The sequence below is a fragment of the Pseudophryne corroboree genome, chromosome 12 (assembly GCF_028390025.1).
Source record: "Pseudophryne corroboree isolate aPseCor3 chromosome 12, aPseCor3.hap2, whole genome shotgun sequence".
NCBI classification, from domain to species: Eukaryota; Metazoa; Chordata; class Amphibia; order Anura; family Myobatrachidae; genus Pseudophryne; species Pseudophryne corroboree.
The window spans coordinates 135,763,623-135,788,563 of NC_086455.1; the positions used below are offsets into that span (position 1 = coordinate 135,763,623).

At 47.6% G+C, this 24,941-nt stretch overlaps 1 protein-coding gene and 2 pseudogenes across 3 annotated transcripts in view; 2 read left to right on the forward strand and 1 right to left on the reverse strand.

Annotated features, from left to right (window-relative positions):
- Nucleotides 1-6,136: 6,136 nt before the first annotated feature.
- LOC134981790 (5S ribosomal RNA) lies at nucleotides 6,137-6,255 on the reverse strand (annotated as a pseudogene).
- An 857-nt stretch (nucleotides 6,256-7,112) lies between these two features.
- Nucleotides 7,113-7,231, forward strand: LOC134981731 (5S ribosomal RNA; annotated as a pseudogene).
- A 4,178-nt stretch (nucleotides 7,232-11,409) lies between these two features.
- DPH6 (diphthamine biosynthesis 6) overlaps nucleotides 11,410-24,941 on the forward strand; it is a 153,061-nt gene continuing 139,529 nt past the window's right edge. For all 3 annotated transcript variants that reach the window (XM_063948057.1, XM_063948058.1, XM_063948059.1), the window contains exon 1: nucleotides 11,410-11,516. The gene's annotated coding sequence lies outside the window, so the exon portion shown is untranslated. The remainder of the gene's footprint in view (nucleotides 11,517-24,941) is intronic.

Genomic DNA, 24,941 nt, shown 5'->3' on the forward strand with positions numbered 1-24,941 from the left:
TTAGCCAGAAGGCAAAGTGGGTTTCTGGCATTCGTGGGAAGGTGACCCATGTGCAAACATGGGTCACCTTTCAGTTCGTGGTCGGGCAACCGTTTTTTTGTTTTATTCAAGTACGTGGATTATCCCTGGATTTGCCGAGGAGCCTGGACCCCTGGATCTCGTGAGTAGAATTTATTCAACAGGTACCCCTTGGATTCTACTGGAGAAGAGGACCGACCTGCGTGGGAACATAAGGTAAGTATGTATGTTTGTGTGTATGTATGTAATAAAATTATACTTTCACGGTGTGTGTGTCTTGTGTTTTTTTGGGTATTTTTTTAGTGGTAGTACTACAGGTACCAGCGGGCCCGTTTTTCCGCCGCATGCTGGTACTTGTGGTTCTCCAAGTACCAGCATGCGGGGGAGGCTTGCTGGGACTTGTAGTACTGCTACTAAAAACAATATCTTTTATTTTACAACAAAGGCTATCAGCCCTCCCATCCGCAGCCCATTGGATGGGGGGGGACAGCCTCGGGCTTCACCCCTGGCCCTTGGGTGGCTGGGGGGGGGGGACCCCTTGATTGAAGGGGTTCCCACTCCCCCAGGGTACCCCGGCCAGGGGTGACTAGTTGGATTTTTGATGCCACGGCCGCAGGGCACTATATAAAAGTGACCCCCGGCTGTGGCATTATCTGTCCAGCTAGTGGAGCCCGGTGCTGGTTTTAAAAATACGGGGGACCCCTACTCTTTTTGTCCCCCGTATTTTTGGGACCAGGACCAGGCGCAGAGCCCGATGCTGGTTGCTTAAATATGGGGGAACCCCTGTCATTTTTTTCCCCATATTTCTGCAACCAGGATCGGCTCAAAGAGCCCGAGGCTGGTTATGCTTAGGAGGGGGGACCCCACGCATTTTTTTTGGGGATTTTACATTGTTTAATTAAAAATAAAAAATAAAAAGAACCCCAGCACGGATCACACAGATCCGGCCGAGATTGATTGTAAAAAAAAACGGCAGTGTTTTGCTAATCACTGCCGTAAAATTGGGTAAAAAAAAACGAATGACATCGACATCGGAAGAAAAGAAAAACACGAATACGACAGCTTAGTAAATCCATCGTAATAAATTCAAAAAGTTGCAGTTTTACACTGTCGATGTCATTCGTGATTGAACTTTGACCTATTTTCGGAAATTACGAATGTTAGTAAATGTACCCCACTGTGTGCCCTTGCTGGGCCTTTGTCAAGAAATACAGCAGTGCAACAAGATCATCCTGGAACCCATGCCGTTTTGGTGACGCTGCTAGTGACTCGGCAGGGGCTACGCTGGGAGATCACATGATCTCCCAGCGCCACCCTTCCATACAGTGCAAACGGGAGCTGTGTTGCATCGACACAGCTTCTGTTTACACTACAACCCTACCCGGATCATTCCCGTGTCCTACCCAGGTAGCTACCCGGGTAGGATTCACGGGTCACTTGATCTGGGTTTTTGCTGGGGGACCCTTTTCCACTAGCAAAAAACATGCATTTACCTGTGTTTTTGAGCTAGTGGAAAAGGGGTATTAGTGATGAGTGAGCTTCATGGTAAGAAATCCAGGGAGACCATCTTACAGTAAATTTATGTGGACATTCATTTAGAAAGCTAGTGATACGTCAGGGGCATTTTAAGGGCCATTCTCACCGTCCAGCAGTCACTGCCCAGCATGTTACTGGCGGCAGTAGCGGATCTTGCCATGGGCAAGCAGGACTTTTGCCCGGGGCGCCGCCTTCCGGAGGGCGCATGGCGCCATCCGGAGGGCGCCGCACCAGGGCAAGATCCGCTGCTGCTGTGTGCCCCCCGGCCCCCGCTGCCCGCTGTTCCCCTGCTGCCGCTGGCCGCTGGGAAGGGAAACTAGACGCGTACGCGTCTAGTTTCTCTTCGTTTAGAGGTCCTTTACTGTGCGGTGCGCGATGACGTCATCGCGCACCGCACAGCCAAGGTCCTCTCCACGAAGGGAACTAGACGCTACGCGTCTAGTTTCCCTTCGTGGAGAGGACCTTTGATGTGCGGTGTGCGATGACGTCATCGCGCACCGCGCATAATTTCAGTCTGTACCAGGGGGGGTAAATGACCACGCCCCCTGTATGAAGCCACGCCCCCTAATGCTGCCCGGGGCGCCAGAAGCCCCAGAACCGGCCCTGACTGGCGGCACAGTATTACTCAGTGCTAAGTTGTGTGTGGAGCCACCTTTCCCCATGTAGCACCAGAAAGAAGGCACTGGCAAAAGATTTTTATGGGGAGGGCGGGCGGGGGGGGGGGGGGGGGCATCACACAGGCAGCTATAGTGGTGAATTGGTCTGTCTGGGGTGCAGGATGTGCGTACCACCTGGGCCCATATACACTACCCTTCTTGCACCCATGATAGATATTCCACTGCTTATAGTAATGATTGTGATACTATGCTAAGTGTTTTTACGTGGACTGTATACTAGAATGCATTTGTGAAATACATGCATACTGTGCCCATACACACTTTCCCACACACACATTTATATTCAGACGAAAAGAATTTTGATGATGTATTGTACCCTTCTTTATCGCACTGTTTTATATTATGTTTAAGATTATACTTTAACATTGTCAATTATATTAACAAACATATAAATATAGGATCTCAAATGAAGACACATCTGCATGCAATCCTTCCTGGTTTAAGTATCATTGGGGGTAATTCCAAGTTGATCGCAGCAGGAAATTTTTTAGCAATTGGGCAAAACCATGTGCACTGCAGGGAGGGGCAGATATAACATGTATAGAGAGAGTTAGATTTGGGTGGGGTGTGTTCAATCTGCAGTCTAATTTGCAGTGTAAAAATAAAGCAGCCAGTATTGACCCTGCACAGAAATAAAATAACCCACCCAAATCTATCTCTCTCTGCAAATATTATATCTGCCTCCCCTGCAGTGCACATGGTTTTGCCCAATTGCTAACTTTCTGGCTGCTGCGATCAACTCAGAATTACCCCCATTGCCCTATGATTTGCTATGTTTATTTAAGCATATACTACTTGATCATACGTCCCACATATAGGATATCTTCTATGGTACTGTATGTGTCTAAATTTATAATGATACACACATCTAACACAGTTCATGTAGATCAGACAAGGAATAGTATTTTGGGTAAACTCTAAACTACATTTGCAAGTGCTTAATTGAAGAGATTAATGGGATTAGTTAGTAAATGGTCATTAGCGTATTTTCCTCACTATAAGCCCCTCACTGATATTAGCCCATCTTTTTACAGCATATATGGACAATTAATGATTGCAACTATTATCCCGGGACCGAGCATTAAGGTAGGAAGAGTACTGACCGCAGCTTGGTCTAATTAATTAGCAAAACAAGAAAAATGTTCAGACAAACCACGTCTCTTGGCAGACAGGAATACACTTGGCAAAACAATCTCTTGACATTATCAAGGTGGAACAACATTAGATATTTCAGATGGAGCTTGTTATCTCCGGTATCATCAAGGTTTTTTCTATATCCCAATCCAATCTGGACTAGTGCACAGTGCATGCGCTAAATCCATTAAACAATTTACCGTATGGATTATCCTAAAGCATCTAAAATAAAAGTGGCATCATTTTCATGATCTCTCAAACATTTCTTATTATTGGTGATTCTTAAAGGGGAGCCCCACTTGAAGACTATGCCATTAATATTTAATCACAATACAGCTGCAATTATCCCCTCGGAACTTAATAATATGCATACTGTGCGTTACTGCCATCAGTGGACCTCTTTTACAGAGGACATCATTATGTTTTGCACTGCTGTGCTTAGATGGACCTCTCAGTATCCTCAAGGTGTATGCTTACTCCTCGATCCATTGGGACAACTGGGCAGCTAGAACTGTATAGCGGGTAAGGGTTTGCAATTCCGCACAAGTCAAGATTGATTATAATTTAGAGAGAATGAATATAAACCATAATTGGATGGTTAGCAAGGGGTTGATCCCTAGATATGTCCGCTGGTGGTGCGCCCTGAGTCTGAAAATAGTGCAACTTGTTAAGGAAAGGCAGGACCGTCTTAACGGCAGTGTAGGCCCCTGGGCACAGCAATGTATTGGGCCTCCTACCCATCCTCCAGCGGTAGGGATGGGGTGTGCTATCAGCGGCAGCTTTGATGTCCCGCGGGCGGTAGGGGGTGTTCTATCTTCCGCTCAGCATGTAGGACCTGGAGCAGTAATTTCTACTAATTTCTCCTTTACTGCACAGATGGGGTGGGAGGGAGAACACTAAACTGTAGAAGAGGGCATTGGGCTGAATGAAGGCGCCCTGGTACATGACTTCCGGGGTGGTAGGGGATGTTTAATACGCAGGGATGGGGTGGATAGTGGAGTGGGCTTAATAGTCATCATTCTCTGGTGGGAGGGCAGCTTCCTTGACTGCAGATATCTCAAAATCCTGAAAATATATTTCTCAGCTTCAAATGGGATAAAAAAACTAGAGAGTCCCACCTTTCAGAAAGTTCTAGGGACTTGGGGATCAGAGGTCAGGAGCCAGAGCAATCCTCCAATGAATATATAAAACTGTATACCAGGCGTGTGGAGCTGGAGCAGGGACCAGCTGCTGGAAGGCTGATATCTCTGGTTTTGGGCGCAGTAGAGACAAGTTGCCAGTGTCCAGCAAAAGGGGAGAATCCTAGCTTTTGGATTATACCCTCAGAAAAACTCTGTGTCAGACAGAACCTGAGATATCTGGCTGGGAAGAGCAATTAACAGGCTCGGATGGGGACCACTGCTTTCACGTTGGATATCTCCGGTTCCCCAAGGCCGATTTTCAAAAATCTTGTACCCCTGGAAAGAGGGGACCCTCAGCTATCAGTCACGGGCCCTTATACTCCTGGGCCCTTGGGCAAGAGCCCATTGAGCCCATACGAAAAGACGGCCCTGAGGAAAGGGCACTCTTGTGTGGGTGCAAACTTGTTTACTTAATATTGTAAATTGTTCTTCGTAAGATATTAAAACATAACTTTTATTGTTTCTCGCATAAAATTAGGTCTGTATCCAACAGCATGGGGACAAACTCATTACAAACGAAGAGATTTAAAAACAAAGTGTGTTCAGGTTCATCTACGTAAATTATAGATTGAGAGAGGTGTGTAGACACAAGCAGTCCCACATCTATTGTATTAATGAGACCTAAAATGGTCAGTCAGTATTTCAGGAAAGCCTCATACATCGGATTAACGTTATCCTGGTTTCACAACCTATTGGTAGAGTATAGCCACATGTGGGAGTCTCTGCCTCATATGCCATCCATGATTCAATGTTATCTAGGCTACACTTATTGGTGGTTGATTAATCCAAACCTGGTCAGGTAACCAGTTAGTAAGAAGAAAGAAAAGATGATGATCCTGCTGTTAGTGTTACTGAGAGCCGCTGGATCCCTGGCAACGGGGACGCCGGAGCCTGACGGCATTCCCCGTTGCTGGGAAACTAAGTACTTAGCTGTTGTACAGGGACGTGCAGCAGGGCAGCTGCACAGTATTTTGTAATTAGGGGTTTCTGCGGTGATTGGTGCAGCACCCTTCCTGGTCACTACCAAAACGCTGATGATAGTTCCTGCTTCAGTGTGAACCTGTCAGCTCGTAGGAGATTCTGTCAGCCTGTGTTGTGCCCGTGACCCGGAGACCTTGCTTGATTGATTACTGGACCAGATCCAGCCAGCCTTGTGTTCAGGTTTCCACACAGACATTGCTTGCTTGCATTTCTGTATATAACATCCTTGAACATTGTTGCTCTCACTGTTTATTTGCTTATAACATCTTAGAGCATTGTTGCTTTCACAATCACTCGTATATTTAGTGTCGCAGGTTTTAGTTAGCCTTTCCCTTACTCACTCAAAGTCTCGGTTGGTGCCTTGTTTCCTCATAAGACCTGGGGTAGTATCGGAGTCTGGGTGGACCTAATTCGCCCATTCAAACGCAGCTGCTAAAGGCGGAGACATGCTCTGCAGACACCAATCGACCACTGGGAGGAGTAATGGAGTCAGGGGTAGAGTAGGAGTTAATGCTATCATCCATACTAGCAGCAGCTTCACCCGTGAGTACTGGAACACCCTGGCTGCCACACACTTCCTTGAGTTCCAGGTACTCAGTTCATAACACTATCCCACTGCACTTGGTATTCCCTGAAGGTCTCCCTTACAGGTACTGACCAAGCCCCACACCGTTTAGTTTCCAAGATCAGACAAGATTGGGCATGTACAGTGAGGTGTGGTAGTAGATAGTCGACATATATCTGTGACTCACTAATAAGAGTACACCTTATTATGAGAGATAATAAATGTAAAGAAAAGAAATTCGGTTTCATGGGGAAAGAAAGGAAATACTGAGACCAAAGTAAAATATAGTTTGTGGATCTGCTGTCTGCGTTAGACGGAGGGACGTCTGGTAATTAATTCTCTAGCCACCAGTATTGACCACATTCCTGTGGATTTTTTAAGATGGCATAGACAGAAATTGTATTTTACTCGGATGCACAATCTTGTACTGGACAGCTACAAACAATCACCTCTTCTGGGCGTATTGCACATTAGGCATATCACATTAAGGTTCCCTCCTTGATGGAATACAGACCCCATGTTATATGCTACATGTTAAGTAGATGGGGGAATTTTACCCTGACAATATACAGCACATTCTGAAGTAGTCCTCTAATAAGGAGCATGACATATTGATATCTACTCGTATATCACGTCTTATTTACACATCCTGGTATCATAGGAGTCCTGTGTGACCTCACCATCATCCTGCACAACAAAACAACCTAACAATTAAAATACATATGGTACTAGTTAGTATCTAAAACTCCATCATTGATATCCGTTTGCATAAATTATTAACATAATTTTCTCTCTCATCACCATATTCTTTTCTACCTTCTGCGATTCAGGGGGCCACTGGACACCGTAAGGGACACCAGACATCCCTCTGTCTAACGCGGACAGCAGATCCACAACCTATATTTTACCTTAGTCTCAGTACTTCCTTTCTTTCCCCTTGAAAACAAATTTATTTTCTTTAAATTTATTATCACTCATAATAACATGCACTCACATTAGTGAGTCACAGATATATCGATTATTTACTACCACACCTCACCGTACGTGCCCAATCTCGTCTGATCTTGGAAACTAAACGGTGTTGAGATAGGTCAGTACCTGGAAGGGAGACCTTCAGGGAATACCAAGTGTAGTAGGATAGCACGAACAAGTAACTCTGACATAACACTAACAGCAGGATCACCATATTTTCTTTCTTCTTACGAACTGGTTACCAACCACCAATAAGTGAGGCCTAGGAAACATTGAACCATGGATGGCATATGAGGCAGAGACTCCCACATGTGGATATACTCAACCAATAGGTTGTGAAACCAGGATAACATTAATCCGATGTATGAGGCTTTCCTGAAATATTGACTGACCTTTTTAGGTCTCATTAATACAATATCTTTTTGTCCTGGTTCGGAGCACATAGGTGTGGTACTGCTTGTGTCTACACACCTCTCTCAATCTATTATTTACGTAGATGAACCTGAACACACTTTGTTTTTAAATCTCTTTGTAATGAGTTTGTCCCCATGCTGTTGGATACAGACCTAATTTTATGCGAGAATCAATAACATTTGTTTTAATATCTTACGAATAACAATTTACAATATTAAGTAAACAAGAGTGCGCCCACACAAGAGTTTTCTTTCCTTAACAAGTTGCACAGCTAGAACTACCAAGATTTACTGAGATTAAAAATAATCGGAACAGGCGCTCTATGCAAGGGGCACCCTCAGACTCCTAACTTCTACCACTTTAGGACCTCATCTTTTGGTAAATAAGTATTTTCTGCGTTTTTTTTCTCCCCTTTACCATTTCCCAGGACCTCATTCTCAGCCTGACCGGCCTAGGTAGTGTGCGGAGTGAGTGGTAACACTTCCCTACATATTGCTGGTCATTGAGTGGTGGCCCATGCTGACTGAAGGTATTTCATGTGGTTCCCATTTTAAAGCCACAACTAATGTAAGTCTCTACTAGCCTGCTGTCCTCTTGGCGTATCCATCAGTAACATCATCTGAAGCCTCCATACACTGGAGCCTCTATCAATACCTGGCCACCTCACCTCTCTCATAGGATCAGTCTTGGGCAGCCAAGGCAAGACTGCCCATAAGAGCTATGAGCCCATAACAGGCTTTGATCCTGGGTCCACCTCTCTTTAGAAGTGGCAGCAAACAACTGACAGAACGTGGCCATGTTTTATGTTAGAACTTGGCCTTATGTATCCTACCTGTGATGGGAGTTAATGTTCTTAGACCTCAACGAATTGGGTACCTAGCCCTGGTGCCATCATCCGACCTGCTGCCATCTATGTATTGGTACCTCACATCACTCAAGCTACCCGTGTAAAACTTTGCAATCTTGTCTTGTCCTGCTATCAACATTGTCCCAATTCAGCTCCCAGACTTTCCGACTTTATTTCATAATTTTGGTAGCAGCACTTCAATGAAATCTACTGCCGCTCTTACTTGTCCATAATCACACATCTCTCCACATTGAAATTACTCCCACTGACACTACCAAATATCATTCCGCACATCACTTCATGTCCCTCAACCTCATGTCTTTGTATTCCCCTCTCAATCTAGAACAGGCATTCCCAACCGCGGTCCTCAAGTCACACCAACAGTGCAGGTTTTAGTGATATCCAGCCTTGAACACAGGTGCTTTAATTAGTACCTCAGTTATTTTGATTTAACCATCTGTGCTGAAGCCTGGATATCACTAAAACCTGCACTGTTGATGTGCCTTGAGGACCGTGGTTGGGAATGCCTGATCTAGAACATAAACACTGTGGGCAGGACCCTCTATGCACTAGTTTAATGTTCGTATCTCTTATTTCTCTGCGTTTGTACCTGTCCTGCTTTCTGTGTGATCTGTCTTCATGGTTTGCTCCTTGCTATATTGGGTTGAAACTGCTCAGTGGGACATGAAGGTAAAGTATCGGTGGGGGAGACAGGCAGAAAAAAACAAATAAACAACAGCGTATTTAAGAGAGAATTCATTGGCAATTGTGGGCCCGATTCAGACCTGATCAATGTTGTGCAAATTTGCAAGGTGGACAATTATCGATCAACTGCGCATGCATACAGGTCGTAGTGTGCACCCGCGAGGTTAAACTGCGAAAACATCCAGAGTCTATTTTGATCAATAGGCGTACACAAGTTGATTGCCGGCGTTTGGGGGTGGTAACTGCCCGTTTTCTGGGAGTGTCAGTAAAAACGCAGACGTGCCCAAGCGTTTTCAGGGAGGATGCGTGACGTCAGCTTCGGCCCCAATCAGCCTGTTCTCATCGCACTGTAGCAGTAGGTCCTGGGCTACGCACAGACTGAAAAAAATCATTTGATGGTGAGTGAGCGGATTTGCAGATGACCGGCCTTTGCAGAGATTTTCCCACGGCAGAAGCAGACTTGCATGAGGCGGGTATTCACCCTGTCTAGGCGGCGATTATCTGATCGCAAACCTCTGCAAATTCGCAGAGGCGCGAACAGGTCTGAATTAGGCCATACTTACCTACATTTTATTTCTCCTTTCCGGGAGAAGCCCGGAGAGGAGACGCTGCAGGTGTCTTCGGGGGGCGGGGCTGGATTGTGACATCACCAAGCCACGCCCCCACATCGGGAAATGCCGCAATTCGCGGGTCCGCGGGAAGGGGGCGGGGCTAAAATGACGCAATTTGCGTCATTTTAACCCCTTCTCCACCCAACGGACCCGCGAATGCGGGAGGTAATCTCTCCATCCTGCTCGCATCACTAGGGTGCGAGCAGGATGCGGGAGACCTGCCCCCTCTTCCGGGGGTGCGGGGGGCTACCCCAAAAAACGGGAGCCTCCCGCAGCTTCCGGGAGAGTAGGTAAGTATGAATTAGGCCCTGTGTTTGTAAAAAAAACTATTAATAAACCCTGGTTTTGTGTCACAGGTTTATCATACTCAACAAATACACTTTTGAATGTGTTACAATCACACATATTTTCTGTCTGGTTTTTAAACCTAAATTGTTTTTCACCTGTCATTCCCTATTTTTGTGTGGAAACACTGGAAATGGTAATGAGAGGATTCTGTTCACAGCCGCTAACATTCTCACTGTTGCTGTTATTTGTAGCTAGACCAGAGGTTCCCGAACTGTGTGCCGTGGCTCCCTGGGGTGCCTCGGGACACTTGCAGGGGTGCCCCGGGTTGGTGGTCCAGGATCAATTCAAATTATTGATGGTGAATATAATAGGCAAAACCAGTGCTGGTGGCTGCCAGTCATAAAATATGTGGCCAAACAGAAGCAAATCTTGTCCCTCACCACACAACTGACCCTAAGGATGACATATAAACGCGATCTACTTAATGTAATATTTCTTTCTAAATTTCTCAATAAGACATTTTTGGCCTAGGAGTGCCGTGAAAAAAATTCTGATATTCTAGGGCGCCGTGATACAAAAAAGTTTGGAAACCACTGATCTAGACCATGTGCAACAGGAAATTATTTATATCATAATAATATGTATTATTTATAAAATAAAATAAAAAATAATAGATATGAACCTGAGAGTGTGATTGTACCCTCAGTGGCCACACTAGAGTCACAACTTTTTTTGCAAGGACAGAAAGCGTCCAGTTTATTTGTAGCAAACCAGTTGCATATCAGAGAATACTTGTGTCTGTGAGACAAGATGGTGAACCCATGGTTTTCTGTTGCTTTTTTGATATGTATGAAGGCAATATTCAGGAATAAAAGATTATTACAAATATTTACAAAAAAAACTGTCAGATTTTTTTTTTGTAAATAGGGACAAGCTCTACTTGTAGCACAATTGGTGTAATGCAAGCATGTCCAAACTGCGGCCCTCCAACTGTTGTATAACTACATATCCCAGCATGCACTGACACAGTTTTGCTGTCAGAGAATGCTAAAGCTGTGTCAGGGCATGCTGGGATGTGTAGTTTTACAACAGCTGGAGAGCCACAGTTCAGAGTTTGGACATGCCTGGTGTAATGGTTAGCATTCTTATGTGGCCAATGCAGAAGGGGAGATTTATCAAACTTGGAGAGAAAGTACCTCCCAATAAGTTGCTGGTATTTTTCAAACGCAGCCTGTAACATAACAGTTAGGTGCTCATTGGTTGGTACTTCATCTCTCTCCAAGGCAAGCTTTGATAATTCCTCAACATAATATCCCACACAAAATGGCCGCGGTCATGTAAGAGACACACGATAGTCACGACCGCCTCCAGCAGCAAAATATTAACCATACTGGTACAGTCAGCTGTCAGGAATGTGCCTGACCTAGTCCCTCCTCGCGGGTACAGACTGATGACATCGTTGGCTATCCTGTCACTATGACAACACGCCCCTCCCCGCGGCCGCCATCTTGTTGGAGTCACATCCGGACAGTTATTCTCAGACTCTTCAGTCTCTTCTCCTCCGCTTGGGAAAGAGCGGTAGCGTCGGTGAGTGCAGATGTCAGCGAGAGAGCACAGGAGTGGAGGGAGTGTGGGGAAAATATTATTGTCTTGTATTGTTATGATTGCTATCTCGTATAGTCGCATGTGATGTTGGTGACGCGAGGCTCTCTGAGCGCACACCCCCTGTATCTGCCCCGGGGTAGATAGGGAAAACTGGAATGGTACGGACTAGCGGAACGGCTACCTGCAGCGACCTTTGCCGCTGTGGGGCTCCCTGTGCGCGTCCCCGCCAGTGTATGTGACGGCTGTCCCACGGGTACGGCGCAGGGACAGGGAGATGTAGCAGCCGGCTAAGCTGCTGCTTCTCCCGGGCAGGGTGTCCACAGGACGATGGCAGCTGCTGGTGCTACGCCTATCCTGCAGTACATGCTGTCTACACGTGCTGCATACGGAGGGAGGAGGGGCAGATACGTTCAGTACAGTATTACATATGTTTGTACATCATTTCCCCGCGACCACTGGTAATTGTGGGGTGTTGATTAAAAATAAATAAAGACCCCATGTTTAGTGCAGGCTTTTGACAATTTTGGTAATTCTGCCTTCTGCAATAAGGAGCTGGCCACCATGGGCGCTGGAATGGTTGGCTAAGGTGGTCAGTGCCCGTTTTGGCAGCCTGAATTGACAAAGTGTTCAAGTTGCCGTTGCAGCAGTGTGTACAAGCCGGCATCTGCACCCCGTCACCACGAGATCGTCCATATTTGCCTGCACGTCTACGGAGCCGGGTGACGGGGGGAGTGAAGAAACTTCACTCCCCCCGTCACTGCCCCCCCGCCGCCGGGTCGGCCGTATCGGCCGTCGGGCACCTTGGCGGCACATCGCGTAATGTGTAGGGCCTATAAGAGTGTTACTGTAAGGGGCCCTACACACTCGGCGATGCGCCGCCGAGGTGCCCGACGGCCGATACGGCCGACGAGCAACCCGGCGGCGGGGGGGCAGTGACGGGGGGAGTGAAGTTTCTTCACTCCCCCCGTCACCCGGCTGCATTGAAGTGCAGGCAAATATGGACGAGATCGTCCATATTGGCCTGCATGCACAGCCGACGGGAGATCAGCGATGAACGAGCGCGGGGCCGCGCATCGTTCATCGCTGGAGTCTCCACACTGAAAGATATGAACGAGTTCTCGTTCATTTATGAACGAGATCGTTCATATCTTTCAGAATATCGGCATGTGTGTAGGGCCTATAAGTCTGTCTGCAGCAAACCAAGTCTATTGAATATGCCCCTAAGGGGGGAATTCATTTCTGGGTTGAAGGGTGCTAATTGTTGTTGTAGTGGCGTTTAAATGCTGGCAACATCAGGACCTCTCGTACCCTTAGGCTGAATTCCCGATTTGCGTAAGAGTGCTCGCTACCTATGTGCGAACACTTTTGCATGAGACCCTGTCGCAGTAAAGTGCGGCAGCTGCTCGCTGTTTCGGCCAGGTGAAGGCATTCGCTGGCAGTTGATTTCCTCCCTAAATGCGTGACATAAATATTACCAATGTTAATATTAAATACTTTGTCATGTTGTGTATGGAGACATGTATTATATTGAGGGTTTGGAGGTTGTATTCCAGAGCCTCTTTGGGTCTTGTGTAATTTTTTTTACATTTTTTTTATTAGTTTAGAAATGATGTCCAGTAATATTTCAAAAGAGAGGTGTTTTTTATTTTTTATTTTTTTTATATAGATATTCCCGTATACTACTTCAAAGCATAAAAAATAATGCAAAAGACCCAAAGACCTCTCATACAACCCACAAAGCCAATATATCACTCTGGGACTGGGGCTGACCAGTTCATGTATTCCTGGCTGAACACTTTTTTGGTCCTATGAATAAAAAAAAAATACTCTGGCACAAGTTATACACAACCCCACACATATAGAAGATTGTAAGATATATAGGAGAGTTCTGGTGTGAGATGGAGCATATGGCAGTTTGTGTGAGTTTTATATATATATATATATATATATATATATATATATATATATATATTATTATCAGTGGTTCTCAAACTGTGTGCCGTGGCACCCTAGGGTGCCTTGGGACACTTGCAAGGGTGCCATGCATTGGTGCTCCAGGACCAATTCAAATTATTTATGGTCAATGTAATAGGCAAAACCAGTGCGGGTGGCTGTCCATAATGAAATGTGTGGACAAACAGAAGAAAATCTTGTCCCCCACCACACAATTGAACCTAAGGATGACATATGAACATAATTGACAAATTTTAATATTTATTTCTACTTTTCTCAATAAGAAACTTTTGGCCCATGGGCGCCATGAGAAAAATTATGATACTCTAGGACGCTGTGATTCAAAAAAGTTTTGGGAACCACTGATTTACATATTCCCTATGGTACCCACTGGTACAGTGCCCATGTCTTAGCTAGCTCTTGTGCAGGACCATCTTTCTGAATGTATCACCAGGAAAATTACGCAGCCGAAGAAGTATGTGGGGGGGGGGGGGGGGGGGGGAGAGACACCGCACAGGCTGCCGTAGCGAATTGGTCGGTCTTGCGTACAGGGTGAGCGGATCACCTGCTACCATGAGATATGCCACTCCTTGTAGTAATAATAATGGTACTACTGGAGCAAAAACTGTACAAGTGTACCTAGAAGAATTGATGCTGTTTTGAAGGAAAAGGATGATCACACCAAATATTGATGTGACTTAGATTTCTCTTTTGTTCATTCACTTTACGTTTTGTCAGTTGATAAAAATAATAAGATTTTAAACCTACCGGTAAATCTTTTTCTCCTAGTCCGTAGAGGATGCTGGGGACTCCGTAAGGACCATGGGGTATAGACGGGCTCCACAGGAGACATGGGCACTCTAAAGACTTTAGATGGGTGTGCACTGGCTCCTCCCTCTATGCCCTTCCTCCAGACCTCAGTTAAAGAACTGTGCCCAGAGGAGACTGACAGTACGAGGAAAGGATTTTTGTTAATCTAAGGGCAAGATTCATACCAGCCCACACCATCCACACCGTATAACATGGAATACGTATACGCAACCAGTTAACAGTATGAACAAAACAGCATCAGCCAAAGACTGATCTTAACTGTAACATAACCCTTATGTAAGCAATAACTATATACAAGCCTTGAAGAAATATGTCCGCACTGGGACGAGCGCCCAGCATCCTCTACGGACTAGGAGAAAAGATTTACCGGTAGGTTTAAAATCTTATTTTCTCTGACGTCCTAGTGGATGCTGGGACTCCGTCAGGACCATGGGGATTAGCGGCTCCGCAGGAGACAGGGCACAAAAATAAAGCTTTAGGATCAGGTGGTGTGCACTGGCTCCTCCCCCTATGACCCTCCTCCAAGCCTCAGTTAGGTTTTTGTGCCCGTCCGAGCAGGGTGCAATCTAGGTGGCTCTCCTAAAGAGCTGCTTAGAAAAAGTTTTTAGGTTTTTTATTTTCAGTGAGTCCTGCTGGCAACAGGCTCACTGCATCGAGGGACTTAGGGGAGAGAAGTGAACTCACCTGCGTGCAGGATGGATTGGCTTCTTAGGCTACTGGACACCATTAGCTCCAGAGCGATCGAACACAGGCCCAGCCATGGAGTCCGGTCCCGGAGCCGCGCCACCGACCCCCCTTGCAGATGCCGAAGATTGAAGAGGTCCAGAAACAGGCGGCAGAAGACTTTTCAGTCTTCATGAGGTAGCGCACAGCACTGCAGCTGTGCGCCATTGTTGTCAGCACACTTCACACAGCGGTCACTGAGGGTGCAGGGCGCTGGGGGGGCGCCCTGGGCAGCAATGTATAATACCTTTCTTATGGCTAAAAATACATCACATATAGCCCTTGAGGCTATATGGATGTATTTAACCCCTGCCAGATCTCACAAACTCCAGGAGAAGAGCCCGCCGAAATAGGGGGCGGGGCTTATTCTCCTCAGCACACAGCGCCATTTTCCTGCTCAGCTCCGCTGTGAGGAAGGCTCCCAGGACTCTCCCCTGCACTGCACTACAGAAACAGGGTAAAACAGAGAGGGGGGGCACTTTTTTTGGCGATATTACTATATTTAAGCTGCTATAAGGATACAACACTTATATAGGGTTGTTCCCATATATATTATAGCGCTTGGGTGTGTGCTGGCAAACTCTCCCTCTGTCTCCCCAAAGGGCTAGTGGGGTCCTGTCTTCAATAGAGCATTCCCTGTGTGTCGGTACGTGTGTGTCGACATGTATGAGGACGATGTTGGTGTGGAGGCAGAGCAATTGCCGGTAATGGTGATGTCACCCCCCAGGGAGTCGACACCGGAATGGATGGCTTTGTTTATGGAATTACGTGATAATGTCAGCACATTACAAAAATCAGTTGACGACATGAGACGGCCGGCAAACCAGTTAGTACCTGCCCAGGCGTCTCAGACACCGTCAGGGGCTGTAAAACGCCCTTTACCTCAGTCGGTCGACACAGACCCAGACACGGACACTGAATCTAGTGTCGACGGTGAAGAAACAAACGTATTTTCCAGTAGGGCCACACGTTATATGATCACGGCAATGAAGGAGGCTTTACATATCTCTGATACTGCAAGTACCACAAAAAGGGGTATTATGTGGGGTGTGAAAAAACTACCTGTAGTTTTTCCTGAATCAGAGGAATTGAATGATGTATGTGATGAAGTGTGGGTTAACCCAGATTGAAAAGTGCTAATTTCAAAAAAGTTATTGGCATTATACCCTTTCCCGCCAGAGGTTAGGGCGCGCTGGGAAACACCCCCTAGGGTGGATAAGGCGCTCACACGCTTATCAAAACAAGTGGCGTTACCGTCTCCTGATACGGCCGCCCTCAAGGATCCAGCTGATAGGAGGCTGGAAACTACCCTAAAAAGTATATACACACATACTGGTGTTATACTGCGACCAGCCATCGCCTCAGCCTGGATGTGCAGTGCTGGGGTGGTCTGGTCGGATTCCCTGACTGAAAATATTGATACCCTGGATAGGGACAGTATTTTATTGACTTTAGAGCAATTAAAGGATGCTTTTCTTTATATGCGAGATGCTCAGAGGGATATTTGCACTCTGGCATCGAGAGTAAGTGCGATGTCCATATCTGCCAGAAGAAGTTTATGGACGCGACAGTGGTCAGGTGATGCGGATTCCAAACGGCATATGGAAGTATTGCCGTATAAAGGGGAGGAATTATTTGGCGTGGGTCTATCGGATCTGGTGGCCACGGCAACTGCCGGGAAATCCACCTTTTTACCTCAGACCCCCTCCCAACAGAAAAAGACACCGTCTTTTCAGCCGCAGTCCTTTCGGTCCTATAAGAACAAGCGGGCAAAAGGACAGTCATATCTGCCCCGAGGCAGAGGAAAGGGTAAGAGAGGGCAGCAAGCAGCTCCTTCCCAGGAACAGAAGCCCTCCCCGGGTTCTGCAAAGCCCTCAGCATGACGCTGGGGCTTTACAAGCGGACTCAGGAGCGGTGGGGGGTCGACTCAAGAATTTCAGCGCGCAGTGGGCTTGCTCACAGGTGGACCCATGGATCCTGCAGGTAGTATCTCAGGGTTACAGGTTGGAATTCGAGAAGTCTCCCCCTCGCCGGTTCCTAAAGTCTGCTTTGCCAACGTCTCCCTCAGACAGGGCGACGGTATTGGAAGCCATTCACAAGCTGTTTTCTCAGCAGGTGATAGTCAAGGTACCCCTCCTACAACAGGGAAAGGGGTATTACTCCACGCTATTTGTGGTACCGAAGCCGGACGGCTCGGTAAGACCTATTCTAAATCTGAAATCTTTGAACCTGTACATACAAAAATTCAAGTTCAAGATGGAGTCACTCAGAGCAGTGATAGCGAATCTGGAAGAAGGGGACTTTATGGTGTCCCTGGACATCAAGGATGCTTACCTGCATGTCCCAATTTGCCCTTCACACCAAGGGTACCTCAGGTTCGTGGTGCAAAACTGTCATTATCAGTTTCAGACGATGCCGTTTGGATTGTCCACGGCACCTCGGGTCTTTACCAAGGTAATGGCCGAGATGATGTTTCTTCTGCGAAGAAAAGGCGTATTAATTATCCCTTACTTGGACGATCTCCTGATAAGGGCAAGGTCCAGAGAACAGCTGGAAGACGTAGTAGCACTAACCCAAGTAGTGCTGCAACAGCACGGGTGGATTCTGAATTTTCCAAAATCTCAATTGAACCCGACGACACGTCTGCTGTTCCTGGGAATGATTCTGGACACGGTTCAGAAAAAGGTGTTTCTTCCGGAGGAGAAAGCCAGGGAGTTATCCGAACTTGTCAGGAACCTCCTAAAACCAGGAAAAGTGTCTGTGCATCAATGCACAAGAGTCCTGGGAAAGATGGTGGCTTCTTACGAAGCGATTCCATTCGGCAGATTCCACGCACGAACTTTTCAGTGGGATCTGCTGGACAAATGGTCCGGATCGCATCTGCAGATGCATTAGCGGATAACCTTATCGCCACGGACAAGGGTGTCTCTTCTGTGGTGGTTGCAGAGTGTAGCAAAACTGGATTTACCCTGCACCAGACTGAGTATAATTAGATGACTAAATCATGAAAACCAACTGGTTGCAGAGTGCTCATCTGTTAGAGGGCCGCAGATTCGGCATACAGGACTGGGTCCTGGTGACCACGGATGCCAGTCTGAGAGGCTGGGGAGCGGTCACACAGGGAAGAAACTTCCAGGGAGTATGGTCAAGCCTGGAGATGTCTCTTCACATAAATATACTGGAGCTAAGAGCGATTTACAATGCTCTAAGCCTGGCAAAACCCCTGCTTCAGGGTCAGCCGGTGTTGATCCAGTCGGACAACATCACGGCAGTCGCCCACGTAAACAGACAGGGCAGCACAAGAAGCAGGAGAGCAATGGCAGAAGCTGCAAGGATTCTTCGCTGGGCGGAAGATCATGTGATAGCACTGTCAGCAGTGTTCATTCCGGGAGTGGACAACTGGGAAGCAGACTTCCTCAGCAGACACGATCTACACCCGGGAGAGTGGGGACTTCATCCAGAAGTCTTCCACATGATTGTGAACCGTTGGGAAAAACCAAAGGTGAATATGATGGCGTCTCGCCTCAACAAAAAACTGGACAGGTATTGCGCCAGGTCAAGAGACCCTCAGGCAATAGCTGTGGACGCTCTGGTAACACCGTGGGTGTTCCAGTCAGTGTATGTGTTTCCTCCTCTGCCTCTCATACCAAAAGTACTGAGAATTATACGGCAAAGGGGAGTAAGAACGATACTCGTGGCTCCGGATTGGCCAAGAAGAACTTGGTACCCGGAACTTCAGGAGATGCTCACGGAAGATCCGTGGCCTCTACCTCTAAGACGGGACCTGCTTCAGCAGGGACCGTGTCTATTCCAAGACTTACCGCGGCTGCGTTTGACGGCATGGCGGTTGAACGCCGAATTCTAAGGGAAAAAGGCATTCCGGAAGAGGTCATTCCTACACTGGTAAAAGCCAGGAAGGAGGTGACTGCACAACATTATCACCGCATTTGGAGAAAATATGTTGCGTGGTGTGAGGCCAGGAAGGCCCCCACGGAGGAATTTCAACTGGGTCGATTCCTACATTTCCTGCAAACAGGATTGTCTATGGGCCTCAAATTGGGGTCCATTAAGGTTCAAATTTCGGCCCTGTCGATTTTCTTCCAGAAAGAATTGGCTTCAGTTCCTGAAGTCCAGACTTTTGTAAAAGGAGTACTACATATACAGCCCCCGGTTGTGCCCCCAGTGGCTCCGTGGGACCTTAATGTAGTTTTGGATTTTCTCAAATCCCATTGGTTTGAGCCACTCAAATCGGTGGATTTGAAATATCTTACGTGGAAAGTAACCATGCTACTGGCCCTGGCTTCAGCCAGGAGAGTATCAGAATTGGCGGCTTTATCGTATAAAAGCCCATATCTGATTTTCCATTCGGACAGGGCAGAACTGCGGACGCGTCCTCAGTTTCTGCCTAAGGTGGTGTCAGCGTTTCACCTGAACCAGCCTATTGTGGTGCCTGCGGCTACTAGCGATTTGGAGGATTCCAAGTTGCTGGACGTTGTCCGGGCATTGAAAATATATATTTCAAGGACGGCTGGAGTCAGAAAATCTGACTCGCTGTTTATACTGTATGCACCCAACAAGCTGGGTGCTCCTGCTTCTAAGCAGACGATTGCTCGTTGGATTTGTAGCACAATTCAACTTGCACATTCTGTGGCAGGACTGCCACAGCCTAAATCTGTCAAGGCCCATTCCACAAGGAAGGTGGGCTCATCCTGGGCGGCTGCCCGAGGGGTCTCGGCATTACAACTCTGCCGAGCAGCTACGTGGTCGGGGGAGAACACGTTTGTAAAATTCTACAAATTTGATACCCTGGCTAAAGAGGACCTGGAGTTCTCTCATTCGGTGCTGCAGAGTCATCCGCACTCTCCCGCCCGTTTGGGAGCTTTGGTATAATCCCCATGGTCCTGACGGAGTCCCAGCATCCACTAGGACGTCAGAGAAAATAAGATTTTACTTACCGATACATCTATTTCTCGTAGTCCGTAGTGGATGCTGGGCGCCCATCCCAAGTGCGGATTGTCTGCAATACTTGTACATAGTTATTGTTACAAAAAAATCGGGTTGTTATTGTTGTGAGCCGTCTGTTCAGAGGCTCCTACGTTTGTCATACTGTTAACTGGGTTCAGATCACAAGTTGTACGGTGTGATTGGTGTGGCTGGTATGAGTCTTACCCGGGATTCAAAATCCTTCCTTATTGTGTACGCTCGTCCGGGCACAGTATCCTAACTGAGGCTTGGAGGAGGGTCATAGGGGGAGGAGCCAGTGCACACCACCTGATCCTAAAGCTTTATTTTTGTGCCCTGTCTCCTGCGGAGCCGCTAATCCCCATGGTCCTGACGGAGTCCCAGCATCCACTACGGACTACGAGAAATAGATTTATCGGTAAGTAAAATCTTATTTTCTCTTACGTCCTAGAGGATGCTGGGGACTCCTTAAGGACCATGGGGATTATACCAAAGCTGCAGACCGGGCGGGAGAGTGCGGATGACTCTGCAGCACCGATTGAGCAAACACAAGGTCCTCATCAGCCAGGGTATCAAACTTGTAGAACTTTGCAAAAGTGTTTGAACCCAACCAAGTTGCTCGGCAAAGCTGTAAAGCCGAGACGCCTCGGGCAGCCGCCCAAGAAGAGCCCACCTTCCTAGTGGAATGGGCCTTTACCGAATTTGGTAACGGCAATCCAGCTGTAGAATGAGCCTGCTGAATCGTGTTACAGATCCAGCGAGCAATAGTCTGCTTAGAAGCAGGAGCGCCAACCTTGTTGGCTGCATACAGTACAAACAGTGCTTCTGTTTTCCTAACCCGAGCCGTCCTGGCTACATACATTTTTTAGGCCCTGACAACATCAAGGGACTTGGAATCCTCCAAGTCACCCGTAGGCACAGGCACCACAATAGGTTGGTTCATATGAAACAATGAAACCACCTTAGGCAAAAATTGAGGACGAGTCCTCAACTCCGCTTTATCCACATGGAAAATCAGATAGGGGCTTTTGTGAGACAAAGCCGCCAAATCGGACACCCGCCTTGCCGATGCCAAGGCCAGCAACATGACCACCTTCCAAGTGAGAAATGTTAATTCCTCCGTTTGAAGAGGTTCAAACCAGTGAGATTTTAGGAACTGTAACACCACGTTAAGGTCCCATGGTGCCACTGGGGGCACAAAAGGAGGCTGGATGTGCAGCACTCCCTTTACAAAAGTCTGGACTTCTGGGAGAGAAGCCAATTCCTTCTGAAAGAAAATAGATAGGGTCGAAATCTGTACCTTAATGGAGCCTAACTTTAGGCCCATATCCACTCCTGTCTGTAGAAAGTGGAGAAAACGGCCCAGATGGAAATCTTCCGTAGGAGCATTCTTGGCTTCACACCAAGATACATACTTCCTCCAGATACGGTGATAATGTTTCGCCGTCACCTCCTTCCTAGCCTTTATCAGAGTAGGGATGACTTCCTCCGGAATACCTTTCCCAGCTAGGATTCGGTGTTCAACCGCCATGCCATCAAACGTAACCGCAGTAAGTCTTGGAACACGCAGGGCCCCTGCTGCAACAGGTCCTCCCTGAGAGGAAGAGGCCATGGATCTTCTGTGAGCATTTCCTGAAGATCTGAATACCAGGCCCTTCGAGGCCAATTTGGAACAATGAGTATTGTCTGCACTCTTTTTCGTCTTATAATTCTCAATATTTTTGAGATGAGCGGAAGAGGGGGGAACACATAGACCGACTGAAACACCCATGGTGTCACCAGGGCGTCCACCGCTACTGCCTGAGGGTCCCTTGACCTGGCACAATACCTCCAAAGCTTCTTGTTGAGGCGTGACGCCATCATGTCTATTTGAGGAAGTCCCCAATGACCAGTTATCTCTGCAAAAACTTCTTGATGAAGTCCCCACTCTCCTGGATGGAGATATTGTCTGCTGAGGAAGTCTGCTTCCCAGTTGTCCACTCCCGGAATGAAGACTGCTGACAGAGCGCTTACGTGATTTTCCGCCCAGCGAAGAATCCTGGTGGCTTCCGCCATTGCCACTCTGCTCCTTGTCCCGCCTTGGCGGTTTACATGAGCCACGGCTGTGAAGTCTGATTGAATTAGAACCGTTAGGTTGCGAAGAAGATTCTCCGCTTGTCGTAGGCCGTTGTATATGGCCCTCAATTCCAGTACGTTGATGTGTAGACAAGCCTCCTTGCTTGACCATAGTCCCTGAAAATTTCTTCCTTGTGTGACTGCTCCCCATCCTCAGAGGCTCGCGTCCGTGGTCACCAGAACCCAGTCTTGAATGCCGAACCTGCGACCCTCGAGAAGGTGAGCACTCTGCAGCCACCACAGGAGAGACACTCTGGCCCTGGGGGACAGGCTTATTTTCTGATTTATTTGTAGATGGGACCCCGACCACTTGTCCAGAAGGTCCCACTGAAATGTCCTCGCATGGAACCTGCCGAAGGGGATGGCCTCGTAGGCCGCCACCATTTTTCCCAGTACACGAGTGCATTGATGAACTGACACTCTTTTTGGTTTTAGCAGGTCTCTGACCATGTTCTGGAGCTCCTGGGCTTTTTCCATTGGGAGAAAAACCCTCTTTTGTTCCGTGTCCAGAATCATGCCTAAGAATGATAGCCGAGTCGTTGGAATCAACTGTGACTTTGGTAGATTTAGAATCCAGCCGTGCTGCTGCAGCACTCTCAGGGAGAGCGACAATCTTTTCAGCAATTGATCTCTCGATCTCGCTTTTATCAGGAGATCGTCCAAGTACGGGATAATTGTGACTCCCTGCCTGCGCAGGAGCACCATCATTTCCGCCATTACCTTGGTGAAAATCCTCGGGGGCCGTGGAAAGCCCAAACGGCAACTTCTGAAACTGGTAATGACAGTCCTGTACAGCGAATCTCAGGTACGCCTGATGAGGAGGATATATGGGGACATGAAGGTATGCATCCTTTATGTCTAGTGACACCATAAAATCCCCCCCTTCCAGGCTGGAGATCACTGCCCGGAGCGATTCCATCTTGAATTTGAACTTTTTCAAGTACAGGTTTAGGGATTTTAGATTCAGAATGGGTCTGACCGAGCCATCCGGTTTTGGAACCACAAACAGGGTTGAATAGTACCCTTTCCCCTGTTGGACTAGGGGAACCTTGATAATCACTTGCTGTTGACACAGCTTTTGAATTGCAGCTAAAACTATTTCCCTCTCTGGGGGAGAAGTTGGCAAAGCCGACTTGAAAAATCGTTGAGGAGGCACTTCTTCGAATTCCAGTTTGTAGCTTTGGGATACAATTTCCATCACCCAAGGATCCACGTCTGACAGAACCCAGACCTGGCTGAAGAGACGAAGACGTGCCCCCACCGGTGCGGACTCCCTCAGTGGGGCCCCAGCGTCATGCGGTGGATTTAGTAGAAGCCGGGGAGGACTTCTGTTCCTGGGAACTAGCCGTAGCCAGCATTCTTTTCCCTCTACCCTTACCTCTGACGAGGAAGGAAGAGCCCCGACCTCTTCTGGACTTATGCGACCGAAAGGACTGCATCTGATATTGTGGTGTTTTCTTTTGCTGTGGGGGAACATAAGGCAAAAAAGAAGATTTACCTGCGGTAGCTGTGGAAACCAGGTCCGCGAGACCCTCCCCAAATAAAACCTCACCCTTGTAAGGCAAAGTTTCCATATGTCTCTTTGAGTAGGCATCACCCGTCCATTGGCGGGTCCACAGGGCTCGCCTAGCAGAAATTGCCATGGCGTTGGCTCTTGAACCTAACAGCCCAACTTCTCTTGCAGCGTCTCTCATATATAAGGCTGCGTCTTTAATGTGACCCAAAGTCAATAAAATGCTATCCCTATCTAGGGTGTCAATGTCAGATGACAAGTTATCTGCCCATGCTGCTACGACGCTACATACCCATGCCGACGCTACTGCCGGTCTGAGCAAGGCACCCGTATCTGTATAAATTGATTTTAAGGTAGTTTCCTGTCTGCGATCAGCAGGGTACTTGAGGGCTGCCGTGTCTGGAGACTGTAGCGCCACCTTTTTGGACAAGCGCGTCAAAGCCTTGTCTACCCTGGGCGAGGATTCCCACCGTAACGTGTCCTGCGCGGGGAAAGGGTACGTCATAAGAATTCTCTTGGGAATCTGCAGTTTCTTGTCTGGAGTTTCCCAAGCCTTTTCAAATAAAGCGTTCAGCTCATGAGATGGGGGAAAGGTTACCTCAGGTTTCTTTTCCTTAAACATACATACCCTCGTGTCAGGGACAGAGGGGTCATCTGTGATATGCAAAACATCTTTTATTGCAATAATCATATAGTGAATACTTTTGGCCACCCTTGGGTGTAACCTCGCATCATCGTAGTCAACACTGGAGTCAAAATCCGTGTCGGTACCAATGTCTTTTACGTGGGACAGGGGACGTTTCTGAGACCCTGAAGGGCCCTGTGACAGTCAAAGCCATGGATTGACTCCCTGTTTTTTCCCTGGACTCTGTTTTGTCCAATCTCTGATGTAATAAAGACACATTTGCATTTAAAACATTCCACATATCCAACCAATCGGGTGTCGGCGTCGCCGACGGAGACACCACAATCATCTGCTCTACCTCCTCCTTAGATGAGCCTTCCGCTTCAGACATGCCGACACACACGTACCGACACCCCCACACACTCAGGGATATATCTATATGGAGACAGTCCCCCAATAAGGGTGTAGTATGGTATGCCGGCGCTCGGGCTCCCGGCGACCAGCATACCGGCGCCGGGAGCCCGACTGCCGGCATACCGACAGCGTGGCGAGTGCAAAGGAGCCCCTTGCGGGCTCGCTGCGCTCGCCACGCTGCGGGCACGGTGGCACGCGTTATTCTCCCTCCAGGGGGGTTTGTGGACCCACGAGGGAGAATAGTTGTCGGTATGCCGGGTGTCGGGATTCC